This window comes from Gouania willdenowi, chromosome 11, assembly GCF_900634775.1.
Source record: "Gouania willdenowi chromosome 11, fGouWil2.1, whole genome shotgun sequence".
Classification (NCBI taxonomy): domain Eukaryota; kingdom Metazoa; phylum Chordata; class Actinopteri; order Blenniiformes; family Gobiesocidae; genus Gouania; species Gouania willdenowi.
The window spans coordinates 16489860-16506658 of NC_041054.1; the positions used below are offsets into that span (position 1 = coordinate 16489860).

Genomic DNA, 16799 nt, shown 5'->3' on the forward strand with positions numbered 1-16799 from the left:
ACATTCTCTCATAACAGGAAACACTAGTTAAAATAATATGTTGTAAATAGATTGTAGATTAGAGAAGAGTGAGTGATTTTATTGATCACGCAGTGGGGAAATTTACGGTCATGATAGCTCGGATAAAGTGCAAGAACAAAAGACAAGCAAAACAAAACAAAACAAAAAAAAAACAACACAAGGCAACATGCAGGATACCTAAAAGACACCTGAAAAATAGTGCAATGAAGGAAATACAATATGACAATACAATAATAGAGGCCAGAGGTGGACAGGCCATCTGGCATACTGGTGTCATGTACTGAGTTTACCTCCTTACTGAGATTATAACCCTAACCTGAAACCTAACCTAATCCAATAAACAAATAAAACATGTATCCGTTCACTTTGAAAACAAAAAAAATAGAGGCAGACATTGTAATGCCAACAATGGTCCAAAATTGGCAAAAACGTGGCATGAAAAGAGTGTAAAGTGAATAAAATAGACCAAAAGCAGTCAAGAGTGGAAAAAAATAAAAATTGACAAATAAGAATAATATAATATGAGGAGAGGAAAGCATAAAAGTAAAAGTTAGTGGGCAATACAGCTAATAGCTACTAACTATTTTGAATAATTCTCTGAAGAAAAAAAGTTTGTGTTTTTCTGAATTGATTAGATAAAAATAAGTTTAAAAATGTCCTGTTTTCATAGGAAATGTTTATTGTTTTTTTCCGAATTGTTGAGATAAAAAACAAAAATTTAATTAAAAGAATAATTAAAAAAAAAAAAAAAAAAAAAATGCCTTTTTCTGTTTTCATAAGACTTTTTTCGATTTTTCTTTTCTTTTGTGAATTAATGAGATACGTTTTTATGGGAAACATGTTTCGGTTTTCTGTACAAAATTATTTCACAAAATTACGCCAGACTTAGTGCGAGTACGATTACGAACGCAGCCTGTCTTGATGATGAGTATTCCGACAGTCCGTGAAGAGGCCAGTGAACCGGAGGCTCCTCCCAGACTGTGGCTGAGCTGCTGCTCCACACCAGAGGAACCAAAAGGCTACCTGACTACGCTCCCTGCTCTCCCTCCACTTTCTCCGGCGAAGTCACAGGATTTCAATGTTCTGCCTGCTCTTTGTAAGTAGTTTCTCACTTCATCTTTAACCAACACTCTAAAGATATTGTTAGGATCGTAGCGCCGCTTGTCTCAACAACAGTTTGGGTTTTGTCGGATCACACACACATTCAGCATGAGTTTGTTGGAGCGGGCGAGTCCGTGGTTTTTCTCCCGTTAGCATGTGGAACAAAGCGGATTACCACTGTGTTAAATAGTGTTGGAATTAGTTTATATTATGTTGAAACACTAAGTTTCAAGGATCTGCGTGGGACCAAATAAGCGAATTAACCCTTCTCTGAACTGTTTGGTAAACGACGGTGTACCGGTTCAACTGGTGACCTGTTGAAACTGGTGACAAGCGGGGTCTCAGATAAAGGATAATAAAAGTTCTGTCTTCGATAATCACATTTTAAAAGCATTTTTTAAAACTAATATCATTACTTATAGATTATATACTTCACAATGAATAAATTAATATGTTGTTACACAACGAGTGGCAGTCGGACGGTCACCTATTTAAACATTGCTTAACATTTCTTGGCCTCCTACATGGGCTGAACGTCGATGTCCACATTGTCAGTACTTTTTCTAAAATACCCCCCCCCCAACTTACAGGAGCTAGCGTTTATTGTTTTTAACAGTGGCCGTTGTCAACAGCAACCACTTTGTAGTTTTTTTAGTCACCATCTAATAAGATCACCAGTCAAACCATAGCACCGATAAAAGCAGAGCACGGAGCTGAACTAGCATGCTAGCTGGCGGCTATGGCTAATGCTTTTTCTCAACAGTGTAAAGGAAGTCTCAGACTCTTTGTAACATTGTGAAGCGGTGTGTGTGTGGTTTTTTTTTAAATATAATTTATAAACTTTGATCCAGTCTCATTGTCCTGTAATTAAACTCAATATTTTCGTTGTAAGATATTGTCGTTTGATTTTTTTCCTCCCTTTTTTCTTTTTCCCCCAACAAGCTAGCATTAGCTCTAGCACCTCCACAAAGAGCTACTAATGTGTAGAGTGGCTGATGTGATCGAGTTAAAAACTAGTTTGATTTGGTTTTAAAATCGTTTGTTTGTCGGTAATTCACGAGTGCCACTGGTACCGAATCGTGTTTCTCACATCGGCTGGTAGCCATGATGCTAAGCTAGCCGCTTTCCGCCCTTTGTGGCACATCTTGAGCCACAGCACCGGGCCCATTTTTTCTTTGAAACTAAACAGTAATTTAACAATTTACGTGGATGAACAACACAAACGCAAAGACATTTTTCCAACTTGTTGTTTGCGTGCGATCCTGCTTTGACTGGCAAACTGTTGCATGCATTGTAAACTTAGGGTTGGCCACTTGGCACACACCTCATCCGTAGGTGTAACTAACCCTGGGGTTGGATAGCTCTGTAATTTAGCCTCTCTAAAGCGGAAAGCACCCAACTCTGTAGCCATGTGGGCTGAATTGAAAGACGGAAATGCATCTATGGAGGAAGTTTGACTTCAGCAGCTGTGATACTATAGGCCTCAGCACATTCTCCTTGTCTCTATTTTCAAATCATGGCCTCCCACTCCTTCATTATTACTAGTTATTCATTCACGTTCGTGGCCAACGCAACCAGGCTCTTAAGGACACTTAGAAGCACCACTCACTTCTGTCAATGAGTCACCTGTGTAACAGGTAAGCCAATAATACATTCCTGCTTATGAGTCACAGCAAGGTGACCTAATTTGCATGTAGCGTTAAAAAGATGGCATTTCTTTATGGGAGGCTTTATAAGACTTAAAGGCCTGGCTCACCATTGACTATAATAATACAGCTTTAGCTTCAAATATACAGGTGTGGCTCATTGAAGACTTGGATTTCACAACATCCGCAAAAGAGTACAAAGAGTTCCTCGGGCTGGCATGATATTTAGTTGTAGATATAGGTCTATCACACTGGAGACGTGCTTGATTTTGCAGCTATTGGGTACAGGATGCACTGCTAGCATCTCTAGAAGTAGATTTCCTGGACTTGGTTGTCTTTCAGCTCGCCTGCAGCTGAAATCAATCTGCCCTAATTGTTGGGGAAACTCCTTGCTTCTGATTCTTGTTAAAGTTTGATAAATGGTGGTGGTGTCAAAGTTTTGCCAACTTTGAAAGTGGAAAGCGTTGTCTTTATGCAAAGTAGCTTTAATTGCACTGAGACAACAGTATATTAAGTGCAGTAACAGTCACTTGAAATATTTGTTTTCACGCATGCCCATGCAGGGTTATTAATCATTCATTGATCCTTCAATGTTTTTCCTATCATTGCATCATTATAATCAAATTAAGGCCTCCTTTATCAAGCTAAGAAAACATCAATTGGGATTATATTTATGCTGAAATAATTTGACTCATTTAGAATATTATAAAGTGATAATGGTTGTCCCTGTCCTGCTTGAATCTTTAAAATGTTGTTTTGATAAAATGGAAATTCTCATACTTGGTTACCGTACCTATGAAACATGATACCAGTGTACAGTTACCTGACACCAATCCGTTGGAAGTGTCAGCTAAGAGGAACACCTACAGTATGTTGTTGTAGCTTGCTAGCATTTAGCCCATATAGCAACATGTTGGCACAGTGTTGGAAGGGAGGCTTAGTGATGACCAAACTGGCCAATTCCTCTTTCTATATCATTGAAACTGTGCTGTGTTAAACTAAAACTTTTATTGTTTAAAAGAAAATTTACTATTAACTGGAAATCATTGAGTAAATACAACCTATCTAGTTCTCATTGCAGCTATTGGCAGCATATTTTTTGTCCAGTGGCTTTGTTATGTTGATTAATGAATCATGTTTCGGTCAACACAGTGTTCGTTTACTGTTGTTGCCACACTATTAGGATAAAGCAAAGGCTCCGACTCTGCCTGACTGATTGATGCATCGTCTAGATGCTGCTGTTGCCCGGCCGCATCACTGAAACTATAGCAACAGGTAGGAATGGGATAATCCTTTGTCATTTGTTCTCACCTGTCTTGTCTGTCTACAGTTGTCGGCTTAGGTAGTTAGCAAAAGAAGGCTCATGTCACGTCGTCATTTACTGTATGCGTCACGGTTGACCTTTTCTGGATCCAAAAGCTTTTTATTTTTGAACCACCTTGGTTCTAGAAAGTGTTGGGGGACCGCTCGCAAACAGCTCCCTGTTTTCCAGAGCCTGTGTGCTGTTATGCTGCTATTTTCCATTTCATTTAGAGGTTTATTAAAAAGGGAATTTGTGTGACTGCCTGTCACAGCATGACCCCAAACCATTGTGTTCTTTGTGCGTTTAATCCGCATTAAGTGAACTTGCTACCTGTAGTTAATCTACAATCAAAGGGGACATGTTGTTGTTTTCGTAAATATATTAATTCATTGGTTATGAAGTTTCTTAGTCCATGCGTCGGTGCAAATATTTTTTCTAAGCCTTGGTCTTTGTTGTTTTGTGTGTCCTTAGCTTTGGACTGTTAATGAGTACACACTGCTCTATGGGTTCTCTTTTGCTTCACACATGGGACACCAGAATTCCCAGCAGGAGCACTTGTTTCTAACACACAATTGTCGGTATGGCAACAGGCATCCCCTGATGCTGCTGTCAGAAGGCGAAGTTGGTTTCCAAATGTCAGTAGAATTGATGCCATGCCCTAGGAGGCATATGCAAGTCTTCTCATTTCTTGGTTTGTTTTACCACGGGAGAATATTTACTGTAGAGCAGTTGCCAAAAGCTTTTCTGCCACACCATCTTTGATTGGTTTTATGCTCCTCAGTCTTATTGTCCCAATCCGTCATCTTAAGTTGGAGTTAAGATTCATTTTTGGTGACATTTGAAAACTTCAGTTCATACTTTGCTTTGTTTGCCTGGCCCAATTAGTGTTGTTGGTCAAGGCTAATTGAACAAGAAATTTTGTTCTTTTTAAGGTTGCACACGTCAAATTGCCTAACTAAAGCCAAGTTGTTTGGGACTTATTATCCGCAGTTGTTCTAAATGACTGGGTTTAAGCCTATATGTAGTAATACATTAAATATTTGGAAAATGTTTGAGCTGCTTGGATGAAAAAGGCTTAATGTTTCTGTAGAGTGGGCCCCAAAGATAACCATTCCAAGGAAGTTGCTGTCCAATGTTAGTTTTTATGGGTTCTACCTGACCAGCTCTGCATGATGAAAGAAACTAACTAATATTTAAAGTAAAGGCAATTTCTAGACCTTTTTCAAGCTTTACCACACTTCTAAAGGTTCATTTAAGCAGTATGTCGTCTCCATATATCTCGAATGCAAGTAGGTTAATTAGATGGGTGACTCATCAGTCATAGATGGGTTACTATCTTCCTCTATCTTTATTCAAGAAGTATGGATGACTGAGTCACCTGGAGCAGAGTATACAAAGTAAACATAATGAATAGGTGACATTTCTATTAATGACTAACTCCTTTTCTTTTTGGTAATGGACTCTATTGAAATCTAGTGTGTGCCTTTACAGCTATCTGTGCGCTCTTGAGAGAAAACCTGCAACGCGATGTATGTTAATTCGCTTGTTGGCTGCAATTAAAGGAAATGACGATATGAAACGCCAAACAATCATACATGTTTTAGAATCACATCAAGCATTTCAATGGTGTTTTTACAGTACACTGAGAGGCTGAGTGTCTAACAAGTGTAGCAAACTGACATATTAAGTTTCTCGCAATGTAATCTTGCTTGACTTCTGCGTAACCCACCCGGCTTTAAGTACCAGTAAGTTGTTGACTTGTTTAACCCTATTTAGCATGTTTGCTATCATTTTTGGAATTGTAATACACTGTCAAGTCATCTAAATAAGGAAAAATGTTGAAACAGAAATGTGTGAACTAACACAGAAATAGTTGTACTCTGAAATGGAATTGAGGAAATTTTGAAACAGATTCAATAGAAATGTTGCAACACAAATGACAACCTGTCATCTAGTTGTTTAGTTGGCCTGTGGCTACATCCCTTTTCACGCTGTTGTCTAAAAATACTACTATCTTTTAAATTTTGGCTCTTACCACATGTTAGTTAATTGTGATTAAATGGTTTTCTGTCAATTTACCACTCCAATTACTTGGTAGCTTAATTGCGCTTTTGAGTAGGATTGATAACTTCCTGTTTGGTGTCTACTTTGGGTGTCTCATTGCCATGTTTTTGGTTATCTATGTATTGTATTCTATTAAGCTTGTTTCAGTAGATACTATTTCCTTGTACTTCATCACTCACCTCAGATTAGCAGTCAATAGAACTTTAGAAATCCATATCAGTACATCAAACAGTAAATGTTTTCTTCTGGGTAGGACTTCAGACCTGTAGTGGCGGAAACTAGGTTAAGGTAGTGTTTTGTCTGTGCTTCAGTGAAAGCCCATCTTTTACAGAAATGTTTGCTTAAATTATAGTCCATAGTGCTCGTCTGCCAGGAGTCATCAACTCTTTATGTATATGCTTCTTTCATCTGGGCTAGAATGTGAGTCAAATAGGATATGCATTTAGTCTGACTTAATTCCTCACTGTTTAATTGTTCAGATGCTACTGTTTGATTTTGTACCCATGATTAAAAGTGTTGCCAGGACAGTTAGACGAGCACAGAGCAGGCTTTTGTTTGCTTGTTTGTTTCCTCCTTTTCAGTCCTTTTTCTAAGGTACTGAGTCCCAGTCTCTTTCAGTTATTCCCAGAGAGGGATCAGTCCCCCAGAGCCCTCCCTGGCGGTGCGAGAGGCCTTTGATTGCCACACTGTTTATCTGCGCTCACTCAGAAGCTGCAAAGCTGTGTGATAAGTGGGCTTTGCGATGTGCGTGTGTAGGTGAGTGTTTGCAGTTGCACATGGAAAAAGGGAGTTGCATGTTCTTACACCTGACCGCCAGCGCTGAATGATTAGGTCTCATCAGAATCTCAACCGTTTGTTATGATTAATAAAACAGAGATAATTACCTTGATTTTCTGCTTTTACCTATTTTTATCCATTATTAAGGAACTTAACAGAACTAAATACTGACAGTAAAATAATAACTGAAGTAGACTTTAATTGTTATTTTGCACCTAAAAAGTATTTTTTTATGTTCAGATTTGAACAATTTTTTTTTAGCATCTTCTGATTTATTTTTTATTCTATTGAACTGTAAAATACTCTTGTCTCATTTCTAGTGGGTTTTTTTGCACTTAAATAGACAGTCTTCTGATTTTATTGGATTTATCATTGTTATTTTTCAGGATCCTCATTTATTTTATTGATTTTCAGCATATTCTTGTATATAAGGTTAAAATGTATGTAACCCATTGGTTGACAATAAATGGTCAGTTTTTCTCGTGGCTACTATTGCTGACTATTCCGTTTGAGTAGTATCAGTTAGGGATCCACCGATATGGATGTTTTAGAGCCGATACCGATTTTTTTTTTCTTTTCCCATCAGCCTTAGCCGATGCGGACTGTCGGTTTTATTGAGCTGATGCTACTTTTGCTCCCTCAATTTACATCATAACAATTACACAATGATAACAAATGCTACAAGTCTCATTTTTTTATTTAAAAAAAGGAACATTTATTGAAATTAACAAAGGTGATGTAGAACGACACCACCTAAAAAATATTTAACAAATAATGAAAACATCTCAGGAAATATTATGAAAGAACTGTTCGATCTTCTCCTGAAAATAGCTTTGACAAAAGTTGGCCTGACTGAAGATATATTTTATTAACAGGGTTATTGAGTATAAATATATATAATTATAGTATTATACACAAAAATAATTCATGGATAATAGTTCATTCCAACACAACCCCAGAACATAAATTAGCAGAGGAAAAGATGCGCATTAAGCAACATACTGCGCATTAAGCAACAAACTGCGCATTAAGCAACAAACTGTTCAAGTTCTGTTCTAATTTGCATCAACATTAACAGAAATAATATTCAAACAAGTAGTAAAGTGCTTCTCAAAGTTATAAAAACTTATTCTCAGTGCAGTGCTGAGTGAGAGGGAGAAACACACACGCCAAACCTCCAGCCAGCTGCTCGTTAAATAAAACTGCGACAACACGTGGAACCACGGAACAACGCCAAGTGAAACAGTTAAAAGATGCTTTGGAAGTTTAAAGCTTGCTGTTGTGGTTGAAGAGCTTCCTTCACTCTCTGCTAGTGGGGGGAGGGACTCTGCACCTTCTGTCTCCAGCAACACAGAGCAACCTGTGGCAGCTGCTCTGTATATAAAATGGATCGGCGAACGCAGCAGTGCACATCGACCGATGCCGATACACGTAAAACACGCAAAAATCAGCCGATGAATTGGTCAATCACTAGTATCAATTATTAAAGCCTTTACTAACATTCTCTACTATAAATAAGTATGTATGATTCGCACTGCAATCGTATTGAATTGATCGTGGCATTGGACAATATCGGTATTGTATCAGAATTGAAAAAGTTGTTTCAAATTCAGAAGACCCCAATTTAGACACATTCAATGACATTTTTGTTATTGGTGCTTATGTTGCCATTTTTCCAATATATATATATTTTTACCAATATAAGAATTTAAATTTGGTAAGATTTGAATGCATATGTTCAAATTAGTTTCAAGGATATAATTGCGATTAAATGAAGATATCCTATCGATCAACTACAGACAACATATTTAGCCAATTGTAGGATGGATATAACTTTAATCACCCTGGCATTTTTATTTACAACAGATACATTTGAAATAACTGCATTTTTTAATCGAGTAAATGTGAGCAGGTTTTCTTCAACTTTTGAAATGATTGACCCAATTCTACAGGAGTCCTTTCAAATGTTGTTGGTAGTGAAATGGATGACAGGGACTTCCCAAGGACTTTGTATGGAACTGATGTTGTGCTGAATAATGAGCATTCTTTCACTTTAAAAAAGGTCTTTGTATATGTATGCGTGTCTGTTTTCCCTGTTGATCTTTCCCTCTAAGTATGATGGATTGCAAGGCGGTACCATGGAGCTCACAGCCATCTTTGTGTGTAATGTTTGCTGAAAGCTGTGGTGACCTGTCATAGGGCAGGGCGATATGGCCTTTTTTGTTTTTTTTTTTAAAATATTTTTATATTTCCAAGCTATATCACAATATAAATCTCAATATTTTGCCCTTGCCTTAAGATGATGCTTTGATGCATACAATTGAACCAGAATGGCATTACTATATATATTGATGTTTTCTCTGTGATGTGTTTGGGGTTTCCCCTGACCATTGTAGCACAGCGTACCTGTTGGTTTCTTTTTTTCAGAGGCAAACCCTTAAAATTAGGTAAGTCTGTTAAAACCCAATGTCACACAGGGACCTTTATTAACAGGTGTAGAGAACAATATCAACATTTATAAAACAAATTATGTGCATTTGTGCACATTTTTAAAACTACTTCAGCTGACCACAGTGCTGTAAAGTTCTTTTAATTATTACAATTAACTATCAAATATTTATTATTAGCGACCATTGGGAATTTATCAGATATTATTATTGAAAGTATTATTATTATTACTGCTTGGTTCAAGGGTGTGCAACGTCTGATTTGTTTGGACTCCCCGTGCCCCACCTCCTGAGTTGACAGATTCAGTGATGTCATTAGTTCTAGCTCTCCACGGTGATGATGTCATCCCTATGTTCCAATTTTCAGTGATATCATCAGTCCTAGCATGAAAAAGCTTCTTAACCTTTCACTTTTCTACAGCAATACATACTTCCTACGGGCACTACACTAGACTTTTAAATAAATATATCGAAATTTATTGAAAACTCAATATATCGCCCAGCCCTAACCTGTCTTTGTCTCACACATTGAAGGCCTTCATCATTATTGAGCCTTTTCCTGGAAGCACAACATGCATATCGTCTGTCTCAAGAGACTTGATGACTTATTTGTTGGATTTATTTAGTGTTCCCCTCTTGTTTCTGTATTAACCAGCAACAGGACTTGTTCTTTTGCTGTGTGGCTGTTGCACAAACTTAAAGGGCACATATCATGATAAATCCACTTTTTTTTGCCCTTAAATGCATTTTGTTGTATATTTAGTGTTTAGAAGTACAGAAAAGTTCAAATTACTATCTTCAGGTGCTCCGTTGTTATCTTTATATTCTGTTTTGATCATATTTTTCAATCTGTTTTGATTTTTCTATTCTCTATTACGTTTTTTGAACAATAACGTCACAGTATTTGCAGCGGAACTGCCAAATTAGGACATCGACTCCAGGCCCAACACTTCGAGCAATCCACCATTTTTATTTCTCGCTTTTATTTTGTAGTCCAAGCTCAAGGATGCCGAAGTTACGAGATAAGTCAAAATGTTCGGTTGTTTGATGTAGTAACCCACACGCTTCATTACACCGTCTCCCAGCATCAGAACCTTTTCGGAGCGCCTGGTTGAGTTTAATTTTATACGGAAATGTACCCACATCTGTGGGTAAGGTCATTTTTGTGTGCGCGAAGCACATCAAGAATGACTGCTTCAGCAACCTCCGCCAGTATAAAGAAGGATTTGTCGAAAGACGTCATCTGATTGAGGGGCAATTCCTTCTATCTTTGGAGACGATGAACAGAGCACTTCGGTAAGCTGTAAATAACGCTAAAGAGTGTGATAAGACGTCCCTGTTATTGTTTTGTTAGCATTAGCAGTTGCACCGTCTTCATATGTTAGCGCTGTGTGCTCGTTTTAGATCCTTGATGATATGGCCTACGTGATTTAATTCAAGACTAAAGTTTTCATTAGTCATTTCATTTGGCCGTTTTGTCTCCGAAAAGACTATTAAAATACATTTTGTGACGTTAGCTCGGTGCTAGCGTTAGCTCGGTGCTAGCGTTAGCTCGGTGCTTGTGTTAGCTCACTTGTTAGGGTACTGCAGGTTCATCATCTTCATTTTCATCTCGCTCCGCCGGGTCCGACTTTGGCTCGATCATGTAAGGCTGGATGGACAAGTCTTCCGTTGTTGACATTTTGTAAATAACGTGTGAATAAACATTTTCTGAGCCGCTAAATAATCGTATCTCTTCTATCAAACTACAAAAATGGCCGAACAGGGTGGAGTTGAACCAAGTGTCACCTCTGCAACCTGGAGAGAAGGCGGGGTATGAAGTGTCTCATTTGCTGTTGTTGCATTTTTTTAATGAATGAAATAAATAATAAAATGAAATGAAAAATGAAATTTGCATTTAAAGAGACCCCACCAAAACGAGTTGCTCTCAGAAGCACATCTGAAAAGGGGTAGAAAAGGGGCCTAATAATGAGGAATTCAGACCCAAGCATTGCAGTTCCACTTTATATAGACGACAACTGTATGATTTGTATGTAAAAAGGAAGGATTTAAATACATGATATGTCTCCTTTAAAGGGTCATTGTGGGGTGAGTCACCTGAGGTGTTTTCAAAGTTGTGCAATGTCAAACACCCCCAGAAGTCTGTGTTTAGTTGTCAGTAATATCTGTCGTTTATAGCTCACATCTAAATAACATTTTCTTCCTCTTGTCGGTAAAGCCTTGGCGATTCCTCATCAATTTAGCAACAGACTATCATTAGAAGTGACATTGTTTTTAACAGTGGCACTTTTTAAAACTATTACTGTTCTGTAGGTCACCATTTTACCTGGTAACCAACAACTTGTGACTGTCTAGCTGTTGTTTTGCAATTTAAGACTCCCAATACTGCTAATATTTGTGTTTTTGTTTGCTTTAAACCTAGGGGAATACCTGAAGTATCATAATTTAGACAGTAGACACACATTAGCTCCTTAATTCTATAAAGCAACTGCCTCGACAATAATGGAGTTGGAATCCAAATCATTACCAGTTGAACCAGAATACGGTTCTGTGGCCTGGTTGTATTTACACTTGTCCATAAGACGTGTCTTGTCAACAGATTTAATGGTATTTATTTTCTATTCAATGTCATTAAGTATTGACTGCTTTTAAAGGTGTAGTGTAGAGCAACAGCAGCTGCTGCAATAATGCATGGCAAATATTAGGATAACTACACAAAAGTTAGTGATGCTTCCAATAGCTTTATTATTAAATTTGTATTGCATGGAATTATTATTTTCCCATAAACACATTGGGTTTGGTGTAGTTACTTAATCACTGGTTTGTGTGTTGTGATTTTCAGCCGCTGTGAACAATTTTTCTGAGCCGTTTTTAAAGCTGAGGCGCGAACCACCCACCCAACATTACAGACAGCATTGACGTCGCACAGCAAAGTCCCAGCTGGACTGTTGGGCAGGTGTGATCTTCGGTTTTTATCTCAGCCAGTCTTAATTCCCAACTTTATCTTTGTCTGCACTTTTCTTGGTGTTTTCCTTTTATCTTTTGTTTGTTTTGAGTTAATCCGTTGTTTCGTCCTCTGTGGGATTTTGTTCTTTCTGTGATATCTGACCAGTTTTCGTATTATCTACTTCTTTGTCCTCATCCTTCTTGACATTTCCAAGTGTATCAGTTATCTTTTATTTGGCACATGCAAAGGCTGCGGGAATGAAGAAACGCCTCTGACTTTTGGCTCCAATACTGTTCCCACTGATTCACAGCTGTAAGAGGTTTCACTGGTTACCCCTTGGATTCTTTTTGGGAAAAGTTTTTGTGTGTTTTTTTGTTTTTTTGTATTTGCACCCCGTACACAAGATTGATGTTACAAGCATGTGGATGTGAACCGATCAGAACGTTTGACTTGGTTGTGTGCTCTAATCCTCTGGCCTACAGCTGCTTCTCCTTGTTGGCCGTTCTGCTGAGGATGACAGATGTTTCCCCTGTCACTCGTCTTCCATCTCACACAGTAAATTAGCACTCCTCCACCTGCTTCCGGTCTAGTCTAGGCCAGTTTGACCAGACAAAAAAATCACTGAGGATCACACAACCTCGAACCGCCAGAGCGTGATGCATGTGACACCGTTTACAGAGAGGGAACAAGGTGGACTTGGACATTTGACATTTTGATGTAAAGTCCATTTCAGTGCATGACTCACAAAGCCTTCTTAGCTTGTATATTACACACCACTGTTTGATTTTGGTTTAGTTTAAGGCTGCTCAATTAATAGAATTTTCATTGTGATTACAATTTTGGCCGCCACGATTAAATTAACCTGATCGTCAGCGATTTTTTTTTCTTCATATAAAATGTGGATTCTGCTGCTCAGTGTGCTCTACCCTCTCCCCCGTGTTCGCTTGACGCGCCCCCATACGCTCTGTTGCTATGCGTTTCCTCCTCCTGGTTTTTCAAAATATACTCGCATATGCGACCAACTTGTTCGCAGTCTTGAGCCCTGTTTTCTTTTGCACTCTAAACTGTTCACAATATTGTTTGTTAAAAAGTAGTTAAAAATAGATGTTTTGCCTAACAGGACAAATGATCGTGATTAACATATTGATAAAAAAATAATCCTAATTATCATTTTGGCCATCAATGTGCAGCACTAATTTAGTTTTCATCAGTTTTTTTTTTTCCTTTTTTTGTCAGTATTTTGACAATACAACTTTGTAATTGAAAATGTAGTTATAGAGACTATTTCCGTTAGTCTTGTTTTAGTCAACTAAATTATAAAGCACAAGAGTTTATGCACTTTTTAAAGATTTAATTGCCATTTATCAACATGATATTAAGGTTTATAAATGCACATAATTGAGCTTTTTTTAATGAAAGTTTTTTCATGTGTATTTAAAGAAAAAAGTTTTCCTCGACTAAAAAGATTTTGTGCAATTTTTAAGATGCAATTGCCATTTATAAACATATTAATCTTCTTTATGAGAAAAATGAACACATCCACACTGTCAAGCTCACTCCATGCACTTATTTTCTAATATTAGCATCATCTCCCCCTCTCTAAAGTCACAAACGCACACTTGCACAACTGGTGGTAAGTGTAAAGTCCCTGCCAGCCTGTAGCCATCTACCCTTTGTACACGATGTGCATAACACGAGCACTTACTGTATATAGTGGTGCTTATGGGAGAGTCATGGAGATTGGCCACCTGACGGCTATCTTGTGTCGCTTAGAACTGCCCACAGCTTTGAACTTTCCAGATATAAGCCCTAGCTAGAAAAAAACTGCAAATAGTGAGAAGCTTTCAGCTGCCAGCTACTTAATACCATTGTCTGTTTATATTATCGTTAAACCTAACTGTGGTAAAAAACCGTTTAGACTGCAACGTTTACTTTTGACATGGTTAGACCTAACACACAGACATATGTTTCATTCTAAAGTGATGAGTTGGCACTTCTAAGACACCCGTGTCCTAGTTCTCATTCTTTTGCCACCTGCTGTGGTCTGTGCAACCTTTTTCTGTTCTGAGATAGCACAGCCCTTATCAGCAGATACCGCAGCTCCCCGATCCCTCACACCTACCGGCTCGCTATCTGGCTGCTGCTGCTCTGCACTTACTGGGAGGGGTTAGCTGGTTTTTGGGAAGTTCCTGGTATCAGCTTGCAGTCAGCCCTCTCAGTTTCTCACTGTCTTCCGCTGACCACGTGATGCAGAGCAGGGCACCAAGGGAGTTTTCCCTGGATAGGCCTTCAGCATCACTCCGTGACCTTTCCCCCAGTTTAGAATATATATGTGTTTGTACATGACACACTTGCACAAAATGATTACTGCTGTAGATGGATTCTCACTGTGAACAAGTCTGTCTTATGTACGGAGTGCATGCTCCACTGTAGGATGAGTTATTTTTGACTGGGGACTTTGTTGTTGCTGGCTTCCAGTTTATGATTTATCTCACTGGTTTGGCCTGGACGAAGTGATGGAGAGATGAATTTTCTTTTGAGTTATTTCAAAAAGGTCATCTGTTCTTTGTGCAACATTGAAGTGCACAGGGTGGAAAGATTACCTCAATATTAGATTTTAGTAGCCTTTAAATGTCAAAGAAAGATGATTTAGCATATGCAAATGATATCACATATTTGATCTCTTAGAGCAGTGATTCTCAACTGGTGGGTCGCGAATCTGTACTCGGTGGGTCGCGGAAAGCTGGCCCAAAAAAAAAAAAAAACTTAATGTCTGCCATGTGTAACTTGTCTTTTATTTTGAAAGAAACTTTTCTTTTGACAGGCATGCTGTGAAAAGCATTGCACAGCAAAAAATATAGATTTATGTTTCAAAAAAAGATTATATATATGCGTGTTTCAACAGCAATCTTTGAAAAAAACTAAAACTCTTGGTTGAATTTAAAAAAAAAGAAAAATTTGATGACCGAGGCACAATGTGGGTCCCAGGGTGAGACGAGTTAAGAACCCCTGTCTTAGAACCTCTGTTTTTCTCCATTTTAATTTTTCCACAATTTTCCTTTTTCTTTTTATACATTTCTGTTTAGTTTTTGTTTCATTTGAGTTTGCTATTTAGATGTCATCACAGGCTATTCCTAAAAACAAAATTGTACTAAACATGATTAACTTGTTGTGTTTTACAGCGAAAAATATGGTGGAGATTAGGGCTGGGTATCGCCAGGTACTTTGCAATACGATCTATAGCAATATTTTTGCCCACAAAAACAATATTATCACGATGCAGCAATTCTGTGATTTTCGATATATCGTGGGAAAATTAATCCACAATACATTATAAGATGTCACTGAAGAAATTCAGAATTTATTGACTGCACTGAATCCATTCCACAGGAATTACAAAAAAATGTCAATCAATTTCACATGAATGACAGCCAAGTAAAACAGTGTATAAGTCTTTAAGGGAAGACTGACACAAAATAATGCTTCACCAAAATATTCTTAATGATATTTGTGCGAATTAACTTTAAATCAATAAAAACAAAATGAATGCAGAAAATACAAATTTTTGTGCTAGTATTATCAACCTGTCTGGAAACATAGACACATGAGTGCTGCTTAACAAGCAGAATGAACTTGTGTTGTGGAAATCAAAAAATTTGACTGCATATCAAAAATAAACATTTCAGTCAGTGTATTACCCTGGCGTTGATGGTCTCGTACACAACATGCAATTTTTACCACACATCTGTAGCTCTGAGATGTTGATTAAGCACAATGTGCAGATGAAGCTGATCGATATTTGGCACCAGTGAATCAATAACTCACTGCTAGACAAAACCTTGCGATATATCATTGTATCGATATTTTAGCACACACGAGATGAGTAATATTTCCCCAGAATATTTCAGTAAGGGTTTAGTTTGTCTCCTAGCTATTTCCATTTCAGAAGGCAAAGTCATTTTAAGTCAGATTTTTGTGCTACGATGGACCTTTCCATTTTCTGATTTTAGGGAAAAAACAACCAATTTCAGTATTCAAATTCTGTATTTTCTGTCCGTTTCAGTGAATATATGTGTGCAGGTTAAATTGCATTCATTAGGGATGTCCCGATACAACTTTTTCTCTTCCGATATACCAATTTTGCAGCCTTGCGCGTATCGGCCAATACCGATATTGATCCGATACAATATCAGCACGAATCATACATACTTTTATTACTTATTTTGTACTGTGAAATGTTAGTAAAGGCTTGATCAAGTGATGTAACATTAACGGAGAATAATAGTCAGCAACAGTAGGTTAATTTGTTAGAGTGTGAACCACAGTCACCTATACAGAAGTGCTGGAGTGAAAAATTTTACAGTATATCAGTGATTTTAGATGCAGTCCGATAAAATCCAATATTTGTTTTCTGGCTGATATCGGAGCGATATCCGCTATCTATCAATATCGGATCGGGACACCTCTAGCATTCCTGAACATATTTCTGGTTG

At 37.8% G+C, this 16799-nt stretch overlaps 1 protein-coding gene across 2 annotated transcripts in view; it reads left to right on the forward strand.

Annotated features, from left to right (window-relative positions):
* Positions 1 to 961: 961 nt before the first annotated feature.
* Positions 962 to 16799, forward strand: part of ptp4a2b (protein tyrosine phosphatase 4A2b) — a 28464-nt gene continuing 12626 nt past the window's right edge. For both annotated transcript variants that reach the window (XM_028461700.1, XM_028461701.1), the window contains exon 1: positions 962 to 1117. The gene's annotated coding sequence lies outside the window, so the exon portion shown is untranslated. The remainder of the gene's footprint in view (positions 1118 to 16799) is intronic.